General features: G+C 36.1%; 1 pseudogene; it reads right to left on the bottom strand.

The window, feature by feature from the left end:
• Positions 1-1,976: 1,976 nt before the first annotated feature.
• Positions 1,977-3,496, bottom strand: LOC149263802 (aspartic proteinase nepenthesin-2 pseudogene; annotated as a pseudogene).
• Positions 3,497-15,094: the final 11,598 nt, after the last annotated feature.

Here is a 15,094-nt window from a genome sequence, read left to right as displayed (position 1 = left end):
TCTAGTTTAATAGAGGGGAGGGACACATTTTTAACAGGCTTGGAGGCTTTCTTCTTTGACCTTCCCATTCTTATCTAGGCTTTAAATACTTGACTGTGTTTTCCTTTTGAAACAACTGACTGTCTTTAATAATAACTCAAAAACTTGAAAAATACCTGAATCCCTTTGGCTGAAACTTCACACTGCTGGAGAGGTTTGACTGCTGCAACAACACCTTCCTTCAGCTTCTTTGAGCCTTCAAAGAGCCTGGACTAGCTCTGATACCACTGTTGGGTATTTTTTAGTGGGAAAATACCAAAAACCAATCATGCAAATACCACAGAGTATTACACAGCCATAAAATCATTTCAATTCATTAAAACAAAAACACTGATACACATTCATCCTCTTTCACTCAGAGGGATCTACCAAAAACTTGCATTCAGCAAAAACAAAACCTCTGTCTTTTCTCTCCACCTGAGAGTTCACTGTACTGGGTTTACTGCTGTAAAACCCATTTTTACATTACTGCTGTAAAACTATTTTTACACATACTGCTGTAAAAATATTTTACACATATGCAGTAAATTACATTCACAATTTCAAGAAAGCTTGAGCGCTCTTTTCTCTTGCATTTCCATGCATATTCAATACAAAAAAAAATTACACATGCGCTCCACTTCGTTTTTCATTTATGGATAGCACTGCTGTGCATCACCATTCTTTTCGCTCCACTCTGCTCTCATAAAAAATCAACACATGTATAAAACATATAACCCACGCTCACTGGTCTTTTGCTGCTGCGCTCTTACATATCTCCATGTGTGAAGACACACACACTATACGCTGCTGCCGCAGCCACACTACACCTCAATAAAAAAAAAACATCACATATTTTTGCACGCAGGCACAACTCATATTACAACCACAGAGCACGTTTTTTTTCATGTGTTCTTTTTTTTATAAAAAATGGTCAACGCTCTCTTTTTTTTTAATCACATGGGACACAAGCCCATATCCAAAATTAAAAGGGCCTCACCAAAACTTACGTATGTGCCCATAACTATTTAAGGCGGCCCTCCACCAACCTTCATAAATGCATTAAATGGCTCAGCGTTTCCTTCACGGCGGTCAACGGAGAACCTCACACGCCACGCAATGCATTGAATTGACGCAGGCCCGTGCACCTTCAACAGATCGACGGCTGACAACACGCGAGGAGATCGGACGATGGAGATTGATATCGGAAGGCAGTGTAATGTTGAGCTTTACCTCCCGATATGTGAGAGATGCTGATGTAGCCACGCGTCTTCACCAAATCGCATCGGAGCCAAACATACGGAAACCGCTTTTCCCTGGATGGCGGTGCGATATGGTCTGGGCAGTTTTGTGGTTTCAATGGGGTGGTTTTGGGGTTATATACGGCTACTGAGTCGGCTGCCATCGCTGACCCTGTCTGCCTACAGTTGGAATTAACAGTCCAACAACAATAATTTGCTAGTGCTCAGTTCTTGTAATTAACCGGCAGCCGCAGCATCCCTCTTCTGGGCATTAGAGAGACTGGTAATTACACATTGGCTCTCCTTTAGGAGCAGTGGTGATGGTTATGACCATCAAGAGCGGTGACTCACGGCAGTGGTGGTTGCACTTTTTTCCACAGCCACTCACAGGATGCTTTCGAATTACTAATGTAATGAAAGGGGTAACAAACAATCATAATAATGAATTACAAATCTTAAACTTCGATACCATATTTCATTACTTTCACTGCTTTACAGATATATATACCTACACCACCTTTTTATTTCAAGAAGAGTTCCCAGAACTGATTTAAAAAAATCTTCTCTGGAACATTCTCTCATAATAAATATCCGAAAAAACTACATTCTCTAATAATAAATATCCGAAAAAACTACACTTAAACCTTTAGGGAAATTTCCACTCTAAAAGAGTAGACGTCTATCGTGAAACATAAACTTAGATATGAATAGGCAATAGGCAACGGCGTTCTTGGTTAGTTAGAAACGCTGCCACAAACAGCAGGCGCGAACAAGAGTATGTTCCTTCCGTTGTCATAAAGTATTTGGTAATTCTGCTGCTGGAGATTCCCAAATATGCTGAGGGAATTAGTGTTCCCATTCGATAACATTGTAAGGCAGAGCACGCCACTGCCGATATCAGATAAGTAGTTATCTTTGGAAAGATCAAAATCTGCTCCCTTGAAATGGAATGTCATACTGGGAAAGCTTGCGTTTGAAGATCCCTGTTGGAAGCAAAGGTCCAGCCCAACTCTAGAGCCATCGGCGTGTGGGAGATTAATCGACGAGTTCAAGGCCTCCTTCACAAGATCATAAGCATTCTGGTTCAGATAAGTGAAAGTCGTTCCAGAGTCTATGATAAGTCCGCCAGAGCCATCAGATCGGAGATCAAAAGTACCAGAAGGAATTGCTAATGATTGGCCACCAACGCTGATTCCTTCCAATGATAGATAATAGAATGATGGATTTAAGTTGCTTTGAATAATAGGAGTCGAACTGACATTGGCAGCATTTAATGTAGCGTTGTTGCCTAGGAACAGAGGGCTGGTTTTGGAAGGAGAATCATTAAGAGAGACTAGACAGTAAGAAAACTTGTTTCCCATGGATGTACCCAGCTGAGAGTTCAAGGAGAGAGGGCCTCGTCCAAACCCTACTATTCCACTTCCTTGATCCAATGCAACTCCTGAGTTATTGTGGCCGCAGCCAAACGCAATATGGGAGACTTGTTGAGAAGAAAGAGTAAAAGTCTCGTAAGAAAGGATCCCATTGGTGAAGGAACGGTCACCATAGCCGTAGCTGTATATACACTCAGCTGCATTGGAGCAAGAAATATTACACAGAGAGTCGTTACAAAGGACCTTACTATATGAGGAGGAGGAGGAAGGATCATAGATTGGAGTTGGTTGATTATAACAATCAGTGCAGGGCTTGCACTGCGTCCATATTAGGTCACTACCCGTGTCCAGAATTGCCGAATACGGTAAAGGTGGCGTACCAATTGAGAGGCTCATGAGAAATTCTCCATTTCCTGCGCGTACTGGAGCTTCGACATCCTTCGTTTCATCATCACGCTGCAATTTATGAACATTAACTGCAGACATGAGCTGCAGCTCTTCAAATCTCGCTTGGCTGCGTTGGACTGCTCGCTTCAGGCGCTCAGCGGAAGTGATATGTGGAAAGAGCAGTGAATCTTTATGGGCAAGATCTATTCTCAATCCATTCAGCGGTTGCGCCGAATTAAAATTGGTTGCATACATGCATTCCATTAAAGGAAGGAATACAAATAGAGACAACAATAACAAACGAGTAGGGAGAAGAAGTTGGTGCTCGCAGGTAACTGCAGGATATATAACTGGTGATTGTCTAACTCCAGCCATATCGACCCAGAGATACTATTTTACCGAGGCAGGATATGAGCAAAGCAAGAAAGTACTAAAGCAAGAGATGCTTCACTCGATACCCATCCCAGGGGAAGAGATGCATTGTATTTATATTGATTGGAGGTGAGCCAATATACAACATAGAGAATATCTAGAGCATAAGAAAAAATATAATGAAAAATAATTATTATCACATATATTCTGTACATGGACTCATGACATTTTCAGACATAGAAAGCTTCGAATTTTTTTGAATCAATAGTTAAATAACAAAGATGCATTTTTTTTTAAATCCAAAAACACCAGATTCGCAAGGTGCTCCGTTTCTTCCTTTCATCGAATCCAACACTCTGATATGGAGCATAAACTTTTATTTTTAGTATGTATGTTTTAAAAAGGAGATATTGAAATATATATTATATTTTACTTTTTTTTCAGAGTGTTTTTTAAGTTTTTCTACTCTAATTATTCTAAAATTTGATAAAAAATTATTGAAATATCAGTAACTTTTATCTAATTTAAGTGTTTTAAAATTTTTTAAAATGTTAAATCTATATAGAATCAAAATACTAATTTAAATAACACAAATTAAAATTTCAATTTCCGCCGAGAAAAATTTCTGCAGCAGAAAAAATCAAATCAAATTAAAGAATACTCCTGTACTATTAACCTTCTGTATGTGAAAATGACGAAAAACGATCGGATTGTATATTTTCACTAGTTCATCAGTTTATTTCATGGACTGCGTTTCTTTATTTGACTAGTGGAATACGTCCCTGTCTCTATTAGTGCGTCAGTTTCAAGTTGGCATAGCTGATAAAAAGTCGAAAACCCTTTCCTGCGTGTCCCTATTTCCTACGCTGTTTACTGGAATCTTTCTCTACAATTTGTCACGAAGGTTGAAAGCTACAATAGGATGGGATGTTTTAACTTTTATGAATTAGCTTTTATAAATTAGATAATTAATATTAGTCGCCCAAATTGTTTCACGGATTGCGTGTTTATCTGACGGGTGACAAACGGACCTCATCGACGTCTTCATCTCTAATCGTGATTGCATTTCAGATTGGCATGGTTGATAAAAAGGTTAGAGTTGAGTTTGAAGACTTCCCTAAGGATCGTCATGTCCTTCAATTACTTTTCCTGTGAGTCACGCTCTCCTTAACATTATGAAATCTCGTTATACAATTTGTGACAAAGCTTCACCGCCCTTTGATGTCTATAGGGATTGGAATGTTCACCCGCCTTTAGCGGTCAGCAAACCAAAAGCAGAACTCTATATGGCATATTCCATGGCCTTTTAATATCTTCTACAAATATGCGATGAATACTGAACATCTCAGGAAAGCAATAAGAATGTACATCACTTAATTTCTTAGGGTTTAGATGGGAGATGTGTTATTTTAATCATTTATAAAGATTCAGGAAAAAAATTTAAAGTACGACATTTTAAAAAAGATTTTAAGTCCAAATGAGTTTATGCTTCTTCCTTTTTCTTTCATCTTCTTCTTTTTGTTGGTTTGTTTTTTAATACATATTAATAATATGATATAACTTACCATTACTTATATAAATTTTTATAATATAGTATAATAATATACCATATACATGGGGTGCTAGGTAATATAATTTACATTTTATAATACAATGGTTTTATATTTACAAACGAAAGATGTATATTTATTTTCATATTTAATATAATGTTCACAAGGAAAAATAACAAAAATATCTATATGAATTATAAAATATTTTAATATCTATTTTAAATAAAATTATATATGGAGAGGGAGAGAAAGAGAAATTTTTTTTCTAATTGGTCCTTCTTAATTATATATCATTAATTTTGACATATAACATTTAGAAAAATATTAATTCAAAAAGTGAATTCTTACAAATAAATAAAATATGTTAACATTCACCTTAAATATAAATTGTATATAAGATGTTAAATATTATCTATACATTGTATGTACTTTATCGAGAATGATTAGAGGTGATGTAAGGTAGAAAGTGGGCTTTGTTGAGGGTTTGAAGGAACAAAATAAATTATAGCTCTAAAATAAGTAAAGCTAACCTTAGATGAGGGAAAACATTTGTGAGATGGGGGAGAACATTTGAAGGTGCCCTCACACGAGGATAAAGCCTTACCAAATGGATAAATAAATAGGGAGGAGGAGGAAATGAAGCTATGTTTGAGGGATATGTTAAAATTGACAAGTTGATAAATTGTAAGATGGAGAATAGGTGTCTTGCAAAGACCATATAGATTCTAATGTATGGGATTACATTAATAAATATAGGTAATTATATTCAATACATGAAACATCATTTTATAATTGGAAAAATTGTGGGTGTCTTGCAGTCAAGGATATCATTAATAGGATGAATGAACGCTCATTGGAAACGAAAGGGAAAAATTGACCTAAACTTGAAGCGAAAATATTTTTTATTGTGAACTTTTCATGCATAGAAGATATAGAGTGGATTTTGGAAGGACCCCATATAATTCTTTAATTCAATTGTTTTACACATGACATATTCAACTAAAATTTTCTTAGCAATAAAGGAGGACATTAATGAAGCATCGTATTGGATATGAATGTACACATTACCCTAGGATTTTTGAGAGAAAGAATACTAGAATGATTGAAAGATATACTAGGAACCTTCTTAAAAGTCTTATAGGAGACAAAAATGGAGTGCTAGATTTTGTATGCAATAATATGTGTGAATATGAATGTACTTACAACTCTTCCATGCAAAATAATAATCTCCTGTTACAATGATGAGTGGATAGAAGCTTTAGATTATGAGTACAAACCTTTCAATTGTAGTAAATGTAATTAATTTGGTCACTTGTTCTTGGATTGTTGCATGAATGTAGAGAAATCCCTTGACAAAGTTAAAGAAGAGTAGGGAAAAGATTGATTCAAAAACCTTTTTTAGTAAATGAAAGTAAAAAATGAAACAAAACAAGCCCATGATCTAGGAGGATAGCAATACAACCATTAGATTTCAAATCCTCTTTATGGAGGGAGAGAAATATTTCAATAGATATGGACCTCCAAATCTAGACAAGAAATATGGAGCTAAGATGTACTCAATAGTGGTGATTGAAAATAGAGGCAAAAAAAGGCAACTTTGAAACAAATATAAAGGAGATTGGATTAGGATGGAGATGAAAGGTACCAATATAGAGGAATATTCCCAATAGGACATAGTGTTAAAAATAGAAAAACAAAAATCATAATTTAATTTGTCCTTGAATTAAATTGGGAATTAAATTGTAATTCTATTCTCATAGCAACTTGTAACAGTTCACTAAGTTAAGTTGACTTAGTTGGCTTAGTAAATTTGAGTTGGAAGTATATATAGAGTAATGTAGAGTGATCCCTAAATTAGTTGCCCAAGTTAAGTTATTATTGAGTTGTAATTATTTAATTCAGTTTAACTGAGTTAAATTCAGTTAAACTAGTTCTAACTATTGGAGGAACTAGTGAGTGGTCAAGTGAATTAAATTGGATTTAATTCACATGCAGTGATCAATCAGACAATTGATAAATCACTCAAAATAGATCATGCATGTCAGTTCAGATGAAGACCCAATCTCTATTAGAGTTCACAGTGGTCCTAACTTAAACAAGAACACAAGAAGTTACAAATAAAACCATAAATACAAAGATGGAACAAAAATAAAACTTCATTTCATTAATATCAAAATATTGAAATATGCTTACCAACAAAATGGAAATAAATTGGCTTGAACGATGGTAGCTTATCTCTTAGAAGAGATGTGGTGGCTACATTCCTTTGAATTGTGTTACAATGAGGCTGAAGGACCTATTTATTATTGAAAAACAAGGGAAAGCCCTAAATAACCAAAACCATAACCCCAAGAGATGGAAAATGAGGAGTTTGTGGGCCCCATTGGGGTTAGATGGGTAGCCAACTTCCCAGGGTTGTAACTTAGTCATATTATCTTCGTTTGGCACATACAATACCTTGTTGGAAAGGTCTCTCTACGTACTACAATATTTGCATCAGGCCACTACCTTTGGTTGTGGGTTTATTGTGGACCTCAAAAGAACATCGTTTAAGTGGTCAAAACTACTCTAGAAGTTTAGGACCCAAAAAGCTGCTAAATATAGTAAATTCTAAAATAAATAAGGAAACAGATGAAACGTACTAGAGGTCTAGGTGGGATAGGCTCATGGCCACCAAAATCCACCTGGACCATTCCTCCCTCCTTAGGAAGAAATGGTTCCCATTCTATGGAGAGCCTCCATGAGGTGAAGAAATTTCTAATGAACCTGGTCCCTGGTGAACCACTTGCTCTAGTGAACGAGTTGTACTGCTTTGTGAACTCGATATAGATAGATCCTCTATTCGTGAGTGTTATTGATCTACATATCCATGATCTAATTAGTTGTGGTATGTTCCATGCATTCTGGGTTCAGATTGGTTGGTGTGAGTTTTTCTCCAATGTCAGATTTGTCCAACAATGGTGGAAAGTATGGCTGAAGGTGGTCTACAATGAACACTGGGTGCTGACCAAGGAATGGTGGAATGCTGAGATTGAAGGCATTGTCCCTGAAAACCTTGGTGATGGTGTATGGTCCATATCAGAGTGGGTGAAGCTTGCGGTGGGGTCGAACGAGACACTCCTTCTGCAAATGTAGCCAAACGTTTTCACCCACTTAGAACTTGGGTTGAACCCGATGTTGATCATGGCGCTCCTTGTACCTAGCATTGGCTCTGTCCAATATATCATGGACTGGCTGGTTGATGTGTTGAACGCATTCAAAGAATTTGTTATCCCTATCAAGTTCAGACTGGACATTAGCTGAATCTGCCTGGGTAGCTATAAATGGTATTGCCACATCAATGGGACATAATGGCTTAAATCCCAACCCTACTTGCAAGGGGTTATGTCCCGTTGAGTTGTGGAGATCTCTGTTGTAGCTATTCTAGACATAAGGGAGGCTTTCATCCCATGTGCATGGATGCTTTAAGTTTTACATGCATAAATTTTTTTACAATGATCTTGTTGATAACCTCTATTTGGCCATCAATTTGGAGATGGAAAGCCATGGACTTAGTAAGTTCGGTATCCATCATCGATGAGAGACTTCACCAAAATTCACATAGGAATCTACTTTCCCGATCTAAGATAATGGACTATGGGATCACGAAGTGTACCCGCACTCACTCATAGAATAGTTTAGCAGTTCCCTCTACTGTGATACTCTTCTTGCAGGGTGCCATAATGGTCATCTTAGAGAATCGATCAATGACCAAGAAAATGCAGTCGTTGTCATGCTTAGAAGAAGGAAGGCCCAAAATGTAATCTATGGAGATGGATTCCCAAGGTAAACTAGGAGTAGGAAGAGGAGTATATAAGCACTGCTTCTTGATGGTTGGTTTTGCAATGGCACAGGTAGTGCAGGATTTAATGTACCTCCCAACAACCCGATGAAGGTTCAACCAATAAAAATGCTTTTGCAGTACTGCCATTATTTTATCTACTCCAAAATTTCCAGCGACCCGACTCTAGTGCACCTCATAAATCATCTTGTCACAGTCATTAGAAGGAAAATATATGTGTCCTAGGTTGCATAACAGTGCATCTTGGAGGTGAAAATTTAGAACTTAGTTACGTTCCAGGAGTATCTAGTATGTGTTTCTGAATTTTGGATCACTCTTGTAAAGATGTGGCCACCCCGAAGTCTCGTGCCCACATCAGTCGAGCACAATGATCAGCGCCATGGCTCGTGGTCGGTTGAGGTAGTCTACAACATTATTGGTGCTTCCCTTCTTGTACTTAATGTTCAAATGGAATTTTTGGAGCTATTTGGACCATTTCTGATGGTGATCATTCTACAAATTTCCTTGTGTCTGTATGAACTTCAGGAGATGATGGTTTGTGTGTATGACCATTTCCTTCCCGAGAATGTAATTCTTCCATTGACGACATGCCTTCATAATGGAATACATTTCTTTGTCATAAGTGGGATACTTTTGAATTGTGTTTGAAAGTGTCTCACTGTGGTAAGCCTCTAGATGCCCCTATTGAGTAAGAACTACACCAATAGAATAATAAGAGGAATTTATCTCAATCACAAATAGTTGTTGCACATTTGGTGATGAGCCTCAGTATTGCAACTAGAATGTTGCAACTCCCAAGGCTACCAAATTTAATTATCAACCCGAGGCTTATACAAACTTAAGAGTTATCGACACTATATGTGATGCATACAATGTGTCCTTCATCCGTTGTCATAATGTAATGGAGTTCATGTACTGAAGTCAAATCCTAAACTAATTGCAGAAAATGAAATGCTTGAAATGGAAATGTTAACCTATTGCAAGAAAGAAAGTAGAAGGAAAGAAACCTATTCTAATTATATAAAGTAAATATCATGAAATAAATTTCAACAATTTTATGTCAAAGAGTTTATATCCATTAACAGAGTTCATTGGATGTGGAAACCAAGAAAATCATCATTGTATTATCCAATCCATAAATCTGTCCATTAGCTGAAATTGTTGAAATGTTTTGCATGGGTAAAGAGGCAACTCCTAAGAGGTATTTAATCTTCCCCAATAATTTATTTACAGCCTAGGGGTCTTTACTCAAGCCTTAGGGATCATACCCAAGCTTCTTGAGTGAATCTGGGCAAGTGTATACACACTAGAAGAGTACTACATGAAACAACAGAACTACTACATGAAACTAAAATTCACCGAATGACAAAGTAAATCAAATCCAAATTGGATGGGACAATTTTTTTTATTGAATATGATGTATTAAGTCTCCATTCCAAGTGGAATCACTCAAAAATACCTCCGTTAACCCATGCTAAAAATAGCAGAAAATTATTAGTCTAAAATCTACAAATTTGAGAACTAATGAGCTAGTAAATCTATTAAATGCCTAGCCTAATCAATTGAAAATGAAATGGGGTAATTTTTTTTATTAATTATAATTTTTTTATGATGTAATTCAAGTGGAATGAACCTTATTGAAGCTCATTTTCATGCTCTAAAAAATAGAAGTAATTTATTGTTATTTACCATAAAGGCCTTCTAGAAATATAAATCTGGAAATAAGCAAACTAATCCAAGAAGCTCAATAATTATTATGACCTTCCAAAGTTGTTCCAATGATGAAATGATGCTTTTGATCCTAAAAAATTACTTAGTTCAACCATCTAACCCAATCCTACAATAAGAAATCATCAATACTAAATGAAGAAATAGAAAAAAACAAGAACAAGAGATGTGTGTGAAAAAACGAGCTCTCTCCAAAAATGAAACTCAACCCTTAGAGGCAAATTAGACTTGGTACGTATGAAAAATAATTAGGAATCATTCACCATGAAAGGAGGAATCTTTCCCCACAAAAATTCATTGATTAGTTGATTTGGTACCCAATACTAGGAATCTACATTAAATGGTAGGGAACACATTCCTAGATTTTCTCAATCATTGGAGCTCCACAATCTGTGCCATAATTCTAGAATTTATTGTTGATTTATTATTTAATATTGATCCTCCTGTAGTAGGGAGCAGGTCCCTAGATTATATCCTCCTTCAAATCTCTATAATCTGTCCAATATTCTCACAATATTCCACAAAAATAAATAATATTAGGCACAAATACAAAATTATCCGTAAACCTTCCTAATAAACATATTAAAGTTAAAAATACATTATCTAGTGCAAAAATATAGGTTGAATATGTTGAAGGATGGTCAAATGGGCCTTAATTTATGTCTAATTTAGAGGCATGGGTCTTAATTTATGTCTAATTTAGAGGCCCATCATACCCCACTGCTGAAAGTGTTGATCATCGTCTCAAAAAATTAGTGACCTAATTGTGCCTCATTCATGGCCCTAGTGGCCTCTCTCTTGTGCATTCCCCGGTCCTTTCTCTTAAGAATCTTTGCTGTAATTTTTGCAAGGACAAGCACAAAAATGCCGTTGTTCTTTTCATGATGGTTTAATAGTCTTTCAAGAAAAAAAAAATAACTTTCCTCTTTCCAAGTGAACTCTATTAGCTTGTAGATCCATTTTATTCATATCCTCTCTCTTGAAACCTTCATTCCATTTTCACTCATTTTTCCAAGACTGTTTGTGCATAGAAAAAAAATAGTGTTTCTTGAGACAATTAGCCTATGTTATTTCCCTTATTCAATATGAATTCTTGAATATTTTTATGGTTGGAAAGGTCTTCCACATCCCTTTCCATCCTTCTACAACCTTTTTCCACCATTTGGACACCTCTGAAACCTTAAAAACACCTTTAGATGAGAACTAGGACATTCTGTAGTAAATATAGGAAACCCTGTAGCAGCCTATTTAAACTTGTTTTGAGAAGAAATGATAGTTTGAGCCTAGGTTAGGATCTCAGTTTGACTTCCATGCCTTTCTCGCCGTTCTATAACATCTTTTAGGCCTTGGACAAAAGTTAGAAAGAGAATAGAAACCTCTTGGAAAGTCACTTTTCATCACTATAGCTTGAGTTCTATTTTGATGGTGAATTCCTTCTTTCCTTTTTCTATCTTGTTCTTCTCTTTTGCAGCCTAGATTATTTCCTAATGGCTTTGGAGTTCTCTGTTTTGATTAGGTCTCTCTTAGGTACTGTCATTTTTGGTTTTAGCACAATTTATTCCTTTCTTCCTTCTTGTAGTAGCATTATTCCTTCTTGTAGCAGTCATTCCTTCACTTTTAGGGTCTTCTAACTATATGGGAGTGATAAGAAATAATGTAGAGGGGTTCGTGGATGATGCTAGGCTCAGAGGGAGTAGTGTATGCTTGTGAAAATAGAGAGGATGTACTTTGTGTGTTTTTTCAAGAAATTTTCAAGGTGAGACAGAGTGTAAGGTTTGTCAGTGAAAAATATTATTATTTTCTTATGAAATTGTATGGATGAATGATGAGTGGATAGTGGATATGAAGTGGATGGAGCACTTGGAGTGTTGTGGTGACTTGGCCTTTCAAGAAATTTATTCTTTTAACTATTGTCTGGATTCCTCGAAGTCATCACCCTTCCTAATCTGGATTTTCTATGTTGTAGGAGTGAAGGAGTGAGCAATAATTAACTAGGTGAAGGTACCCGAGGCCGCTAACCCATCCTTAGCTTCTAAAACCTCATATATCATGCATTAACAACAAATTTCTATATATAGTATGCTCAAGAGAAGAGGTCAAGAATATTGCATACCTATACCTACCTAGTGGTTTTTGGAGAGGCATGCATGTTGTTACTGAGTTTATGATCGATCTATGATCCTCTAGAGGTGATAATTTCCTTTTGTTTTTCTTTTTCATAGGTCTTCATAGCTTGGTGATTCTAAACCTATGTCTTCGAGTTACCATGAGCAAGCTATATTAGTCAAATCTGACCTTCTTGGAGTGTTGGGCTTGGTCATGGGTGATTTTTATCTTCCCGATACTTTATTCCACCGTTAGACACCTTTCCCACACTTTATTTTACTTTTAGTACCTTCCTATAGGTTTCAACTTGTTTCCTGTAGTAAATTAGGTCATCCTGTAGTATTATAGGAAACCCTGTAGCAGCTTGTTTAAACCTATATATCCCAAATGGTACAATAGATTGACCTAAAAAACTTTGAGCATGTTTCCATAATCCTTATGCACCTTCCCTTAAAAAAAAATTGCCAATGGATGTACGAATCTCGAGAAAAATAAAAAATGGCTGATGTTGATGGAGGTCGATTTCTTGGAAACCGTGCATTGGAATTTACTAAAATTTCTTGGGCATGTTACCATAATCCGTAGTCATATCACCATGAAACAAATTTGTAAATGGATCCATGAATATCAAGAAAATTCAAAAAAATTTGTAGGTGATGGAGGTTGATTTTTCAAAAAATGTGCATTGGAATCTGTTGAAATTGCTTGATCATGTTACTATTAGCCATATGCATCTCCACCTTAAATAGCTTCGAAAATGGATGAATGGTTTTCAAGATATGACAAAAAAAATAAATTTCTCTAAGTATTTTTGTTTCATGCAGTAAAACAAAGTCTTCTTGTAATATTTTAGGACAGTGAGGAAAATGAACAGGAAAAGCTTGGGAATGATGGGTGGATGGTGGAAATAGATGAGGGTGATGGATTGGCATGACCTTGGTCCTTCTAGAACATCTGGGAAAAGGAGGATAAAGTCCAAGTTTGACTTCCTTCGACTAGAATTTTGACCAATTTTTTCTTTTTTTGGTGCCAACTTGTTTTTGTTGCATGCAGATGTTGGAGAGCACCTATATTCATTAGAGAAATACATGGAGAAAAGATTTTTTATTTTTTCCTCCTTTTTTCTACTAGGCCTACTAGCCACCTCAATGACTTTTTCGACTAGTAGGTCTACCTAGCCACCTCAAAGGAGGTTTTCACCTAGGATATTTTCTTTTTTTCTCTTTTTTTCTTTTTTTCCAACCCATTGACCACCTCATGGAGGTTTTCAATCAATGAGCCAATCTCAGGCACCTCAAAGGAGGTTTTCTCCTGAGATTTTATTTCTTCTCTTATTTTTTGACTTTTTATTTCTTTCATATTCTACTCTACTTGAGAAAACCAAAATCATTTTCAAGTGTAGGAATACTTCAAATGAAGCTGTGTGGAAATCAAGATGGCAAATAAACTGATGTGTAGGATTGCAATATTTGATTTGACATCTACCTGAATTTCAGAGACCAAATGCTTTGACTTTGAAAATATCAAGCACAATTGAAGAAGAGAGTGATGTTCCATCTTGTTGATTTTCTGGAACCAAACCTCTATATAGCTTTCATGCCCTTGGTTTGCTTGCTTATCTGTATCATTATTCATGTCTTCTACCATGACCTTCAAATATTCCTCTTGTTGTTGATTGTTTTCTTGAATACATTGAGGATTTGGTGGTAACCATGAGGGATATTTCTTAATCTCTGATTTTGACGTATGCTCTTCATCAAGTGCAACACATGATTCTTTGGTCTTCTCTTTTGAATATCTTTTTTCTGCAGGTTGTCCTTCAATGGCATCAAGATAATCTTTTTTTTGTAATATTCTTCTTGAGCTGAGATGAATACCACTGAGATCAAGAGGAGATATTTGGAAGTGTTATACCTCAATATTGTAAGTGGGATTAGCTACTTCATTGTGTGGGTTTGGAAATAGTCATACAGGTAGTTCAGTGGGAGTGGATATTTGAGATAGATGTGGTTTGGGTTGTGATTCTAGTGGAGGTGGATGGTAGGCATAACATTGAGTTGAGTATGTAGGATATTGAGGAAAATATTGAGGATATTGTGGATGGATCACGTAAGTTCCTTCCCAACCTTGTTGCCAAGATTGGTTTTGGGGTTGATATGGCCAAGGTTGACAAGGAAATGGTGTGCTCCAATTACTTTGATATGGATGTGCATAAGCTTGAAATTGTGAATTAGGATCTTGCATCATATCAGGTTGAATAGGGTGCCATGGTCCTCTTGGAGCTACATAACATAACTGCATTGGTAATTGACTTGTTCCATTGTCCTCATGGTAAAATTCCTTCAACCTTGGTAATGCAGGGAAATATTTAACATCATGTGATTCTACATGGACAACACAAATATCAAAATCTTATTTTTTATTATTTTGTATTCTTAACATTTCTTCTTGTTCACCTAGATTGCTAAGCATTTATGT

The sequence above is a fragment of the Pinus tabuliformis genome, chromosome 6, assembly GCF_031772625.1.
Source record: "Pinus tabuliformis cultivar Carrire ecotype Pingquan chromosome 6, CPIR1, whole genome shotgun sequence".
Lineage (NCBI taxonomy): Eukaryota > Viridiplantae > Streptophyta > Pinopsida > Pinales > Pinaceae > Pinus > Pinus tabuliformis.
This window is presented reverse-complemented; position numbering and strand designations above follow the sequence as displayed.